General features: G+C 53.6%; 1 pseudogene; it reads right to left on the bottom strand.

The window, feature by feature from the left end:
• Positions 1 to 5,861, bottom strand: part of LOC119360632 — a 23,441-nt pseudogene extending 17,580 nt beyond the window's left edge.
• Positions 5,862 to 6,164: the final 303 nt, after the last annotated feature.

The raw sequence follows: 6,164 nt of genomic DNA, 5'->3' as shown, positions 1-6,164 counted from the left end.
AGCCACTGGAATGCTGACGCGTGGAGGCCTTTTGGTCCCGGTTGGTGCCACCAACCGGGACCAAAGGCCCCCCTGCCTGGGCTCGGCGCACCGGCCATGTGGAGGACCATCTGTCCAGGTTCGTGTTAGAACCGGCACTAAAGGGATGAGGTATTAGTAACGACCCATTAGTCCCGGTTCATGAACCGGGACTAAAGGCCCTTACGAACTGGGACAAATGCCCCCTTTTATACTAGTGTAGCCATGTTTGACCCCGGTCCGGGGCACCCAACCTCTGCGAATAGGACGTCGTTAGTCTCATCGCCGGCGTACCACGGATCCCACCCCCGCGGGACGATGACGCTGGACATGTTCACGTGGTAGTAGACGACGGTGGCGTACTTGTTCCACGCGCATCCGAGATACTGGCGCCCGGTGCCTCAGAGCCCCCCGCCCTTGAACACAAAACCGCCAGGGTCACCGGCGTAGCGCCCAGCGTACGCCTTCACCCACCCGGCACGGCGGCGGCCGTACCACGGGGGTATGTTGGACACGATGGTGCACCCGTCATAGATGGACCGGGCGTAGACGAAGATGAAGTCGACGCCACCCTTGATGACGCATTCACAGAAGTAGTGCCGGCCGATGTTGTCGCAGAGCGTGTCCTCGAAGCCGTTGAAGGCACAACGGTGGAAGGCGATCCGCTCACCATTGACCATCACCGCAAGCGCTTGGGTGACGCGGCTCTTGTTGACGCTGTTGTGCGTGTTGGTGAAGGCGATGTCCCGGGCAACGAAGTCGTTGGCGTAGACACTGAAGGTGGCAGTCTCGTACGTCTGCATCGCGTCGGTGCCGCGGCGCATCAGGCGGTCGGTGTTGCCGTGGGCGTGGTCGTCGAAGTAGATCTCCGTGCTCGAGTGGCCCTCCCCTTCCAGCAAGATGTAGCCTTTCTCCCTTGGGATGGTCACCTTCTCCCTGCATGCACCACATGTACCATCATAACCATACTTGCTTACTGTAAGACAATAGGTTTGGGGGAACCGGCTCAACCCTCTAGGGGTGGCCTATCACATATATATAATGAAGGGGTACAACGTTACATCATATGTACACATACATACACATATACAGAAGCTATATAGTCTAACACCCTCCCTCAATCTTAGACACTTCCTAAAGAATCTAGAAGGGTAAGATTGCACCGACAATTCTCAAATTGTGGTAGAGGTAATGGCTTGGTGAAGATGTCTGCAAGTTGATTCTTGGAAGAGATGAACTTGATCTGTAGTTGCTTCTGAGATACCTGTTCCCGTACAAAATAATAGTCCACTTCGATGTGTTTCGTTCGGGCATGGAATACCGGATTAGCAGATAGGTATGTAGCACCGATGTTATCACACCAAAGAATAGGAGACTGTGATTGAGATATACCCAACTCCTGAAGCAAAGACTGTACCCAGATAATTTCTGCAGTTGCATTAGCCACAACCTTATACTCAGCTACAGTACTGCTACATGAAATAGTAGCTTGTTTTCGAGCACTCCAGGCGATCTAGGTAGAACCAAAGAACATGGCGTAGCCCCCCGTGAGTCGCCTGTCATCCGGACTGCCAGCCCAATCCGCATCAGAATACGCTGAAATGACCCCAGAGGGGTTCAGTCGAATGTGCAAACCATAGGACAACGTGAAGCAAATGTAGCGCAAGATGTGCTTAACCGCGGACCAATGAGTGTCACGAGGTGCCTGGAGATACTGACATACTCTGTTGACGGCAAAGGAAATATCTGGACGAGTGATCATCAAATACTGCAACCCACCAACAATACTCTTGTACTGTGTCGCATCATCAGAGGGAAGGAGCTCGCCATCTACAGCAGTGATCCTGTCAGTAGCAGACATAGGTGTAGTAGTTGGTTTTCACTTAAGAATTCCAGCCCGCTGCAACAAGTCCAAAGAGTACTTCTTCTGCGTCACAACAAGTCCAAAGAGTACTTCTTCTGCGACTTCCACACCAAGGAAATAGTGAAGCTTCCCAAGATCTTTGACCGCAAAGTCAGGACCAAGAGACCGAACAAGAGCAGCAGCAGCCAACTGAGAAGAACTGACAAGTATAATATCATCCACATAGACTAGCAGATACATGGTAACTTCGGGCCTTTGTAGAAGAAATAACGAAGAGTCAGCAGCCGATGATGCAAAACCATGAGCACGAAGGGCTGTCGCAAGACGAGCATGCCAAGCACGGGGAGCCTGCTTCAGACCATAGAGTGCTTTAGTGAGACGATACAGATAATCAGGACGATCGGGATCAGAGAACCCTGGGGGCTGCCGCATATAGATCTCCTCCTCCAGAACACCACAAAGAAAGGCATTCTGCACATCAAGCTGACAAAGAGACCAACCCCGAGTAACTGCAAGAGAGAGAAGAAGCCTGATAGTAGTAGGTTTAACCACTGGACTGAAGGTGTCTTCATAATCAAGACTATAACGCTGCCGAAAACCTCGAGCAACCAGCCGCGCCTTGTAGTGCTCAATAGAACCATCAGAATGCTTCTTCACTTTGAAAACCCATTTAGAATCGATGACATTAACGCGGGGTGGTGGCGGAACAAGAGTCCATGTCTTGTTACGAAGAAGAGCATGGTACTCCTGTTCCATGGCCTCTCGCCAATGAGGTATACTGAGAGCAGCTTGATGCGTACGAGGCTCGGAGGTAGGATCCGTACGGGCAGCAGCCAGACATGCAGCCAACCAAGCAACAGTACCATCAGTGTGCCTTTTGTCCTGAAACACACCACTGTGACTCCACGTGTGTGGTCGTTGAGGAGCCACAAGAGCCACAGGAGCCAGAGAGGGCTCAGGTGATGAAGGCGGTGACGGCGATGGCGACGCCTCGGCCATCGACGAAGATGCCTCAGTGAGCATCGGCGAGAGTGCACCGAGGGCAGGTGAGCTCGGCCCAGGCGAGCATGGCCCAGACGGTGTGGCAGACCGAGAGGGTGACGGGGCTGGCGTGGCCAGGCGAAGCGGCAAGGCCGGCTCAGAGGCCGGCTCAGGGGCCAGGAGCGACGAGCCGATCGGCCCAGGCACCGACGAAGGTGGCCTAGAGACCAAGGGCGCCGGTCCAGGGGCCGGGGGCGCCGAAGCACACGGCATGGCAAGAGGTTCGGTCCGTCGTGCATGGGCAGGAGGGCCGAGGCCATGCAGGGGCACACTGTGATCGTCATGAACCGCTGGTAAGACCGACGAGGGAGACGATGGCGCCTCCAAAATCTCCAACCGAGCCACACGTCTAGTGCCTGCACCATGGTTAGGCAACAAAATAGGATAGTATGCAACATCATCAAATTGGTCAGATGCAACGGAGGATGAATGCAAAGATGGTGGTTCAGCAGTGGACACAGGAAGCTTGGCAAAGGGAAAAACATGCTCATCAAACACGACATCCCGAGATATGTAGACACGATTTGTGGGAACATGAAGACATTTGTAACCTTTATGAAGAGAGCTATAGCCAAGAAAAACACACTTCTTGGAACGAAACTCAAGCTTGCGCTTGTTATATCGGCGGAGATGCGGCCAACAAGCACACCCAAAAACCTTAAAAAAGGTATAATCAGGTTGTTCATTAAGGAGAACTTCAATGGGAGTCTTCATATTCAAAACACGAGTGGGAGTGCGTTTATGAGAAAACATGCAGTGGTAAGAGCATCACTCCAGAACCGAAACGGAACCGATGCATGGGCCAAAAGAGTAAGACTAGTTTCAACAATGTGTCGATGCTTACGTTCCACAGAACCATTCTGTTGATGTGTATGTGGACATGCTAAACAGTGAGCGATCCCAAGCGATTGAAAGAAGGAGTTGAGGTTGCGATACTCACCCCCCCTAGTCTGACTGGACATGAACAATTTTATGCTTGAGAAGGCGTTCAACATGTTTTTGAAACTGAACAACAATGTCAAACACATCAGATTTGCGTTTAATAAGATAAAGCCATGTAAAGCGTCTATAAGCATCAACGAAACTGATATAATAATTGTGACCACTGACCGAAGTCTGAGCAGGACCCCATACATCTGAAAAAACAAGTTCTAAAGGATGTTTCACCTCACGACTAGACTCCGAAAAAGGAAGTTGATGACTCTTCCCCTGCTGACAAGCATCACATACTGCTACATCTTTATTACTAGACATGCTAGGAAGCTCATGACGACGCAAAACATGACGAACGATAGGTGTGGCCGGGTGACCAAGACGAGCATGCCACTGTGACGGAGATACCCGAACTCCACTGAACACGCGAGCGACACCAGGATGCTCCAGACGATAGAGGCCCTGGCACAACCGCCCGCTAAGAAGAATGTCCCTCATTCCCCGATCCTTAATAAAAATATCAAAAGGATGAAATTCACAAAGCACATTATTATCACGTGTGAGTTTAGGAACAGAAAGAAGATTACGTGTCACAGAGGGAACTCTAAGCACATTAGGAAGCTGAAAACTCCTATTTGCATGCCTAGTGAGAAGAGATGCTTGACCAATATGAGATATATGCATACTTGCTCCACTGGCGGTGTGGATCTTGTCGGAGCCATGGTAGGGTTCGCGAGTATGGAGCTTTCCCATCTCAGTCGTCAGATGCTCCATTGCCCCAGGGTCCATATACTAGTGAGGATCAATGGAGTAGGACTGAGTGTGCCCTTGCTGCTTTGTGGACACCGGCCGATCTGCCATGGCCACCTGACGTGCAAATTTCCCCTTGTCCTTGCGATCATTGCCAAGGCCAGAAAACTCTTCTGAAAGCGTTTGTGACACTTAGAAGACCAATGCCCATCGAGGCCACAAAGCTGACACACGCGCTTATCGCCAGCCCCCGGTAATGTCGCAGTAGGAGGGGGGGCGAGGCAGGCGGTGGTGGCAGCCCCGAAGGAGCCCGAGATGATGAAGAAGAGCGGCCACCCTTGGTGGAGGCGTTGGCCGAGAGGGAGCCGTTGCTCCTGGAGCGGCGCGTCTCGACCCGCTGCTTAGTGAGAAGTAGGCGAGAAAAGACCTCGTGCACCAGCATGGGGTTCGAGTTGCCCCGCTCGTTGATGATCTCGACCAAGGCATCATACTCCTCATCAAGACCATTGACAATAAATGAGTTGAACTCGGAGTCGGTGAGGGGCTGTCCAATGGAGGCCAACGTGTCGGCAAGGCCCTTGACCTTGTTGTAGAACTCACTGGCCGTGGAGTCAAGCTTTTGACACTCCCCAAGTTGACCACGGAGCGCAAAGACACGAGGCTGCGACTGTGCTGCAAACGAGCGCTCGAGGATGGTCCACGCCTCGTGGGACGTCTTGGCGAAGACAACAAGACCGGAAACAGCCGGAGTCAGCGACCCCTGGATGGAGGAGAGGTTTGCCTAGTCCTGCCCCGTCCAAACACGGTGCACCGGATTGTAAACCGGGCCGTGCATGCTATCGATCATCGCAGGGGGACAGGGGAGAGAGCCGTCGACGTAGCCAAGCAGGTAGTGACTCCCAAGAAGCGGGAGAACCTGCGCACGCCCAAAGATGTAATTGTCCAACGACAACTTGATGGTGACGAGGTTTCCGAAGTGAAACGGTAGCGGCGGTAGGCAACTCGTGGAGTAGGCTGCTGGAGGCGAAGGTGTCATAGGGGTAGGGGCCACAGGTGCAGCCGCGGGGACGAACGACATAGGAGCCGCGCCCTACACGTCAAGGCCGACCATCAGGGCCGACGCAGAGGCCGACATCGGGGCGACGGCGGCATCGCTGACGAAGGCGGGCGAAGAGGCGCCCGTCGTGGCGCTGGAGGTGTGGACCACCAGCGAGTTGCCCGACGACGAGGAGAAGAAGGAGCCGATGCTCCTCATCCCGATCGGGAGTGACACGCAGCCGAACCAGTGAACCCTCATACTCCTCTCCGCGCGGGCTTCCACTGTCGCGTCTTCCCCGGCTCCCCGTTGTCCCCTTCCTAGGCCTCGCCGTCGTCCACCGCCTTGGTGCTCTCGACGCGGCATGGTCAACGTGGTCAAGGAACGACTTCCATCGGACGTGGACTGTACGCCGAGAGGCTCACAGCTGGGTCCACGGCCGCAACAAGGAAGTGCCTCCTTATTATGCGAAAAATAATTATTCCTCCACCTGACAGCGGGGACCCACCGGACGGGCCACCG

The sequence above is a fragment of the Triticum dicoccoides genome, chromosome 2B (assembly GCF_002162155.2).
Source record: "Triticum dicoccoides isolate Atlit2015 ecotype Zavitan chromosome 2B, WEW_v2.0, whole genome shotgun sequence".
NCBI classification, from domain to species: Eukaryota; Viridiplantae; Streptophyta; class Magnoliopsida; order Poales; family Poaceae; genus Triticum; species Triticum dicoccoides.
This window is presented reverse-complemented; position numbering and strand designations above follow the sequence as displayed.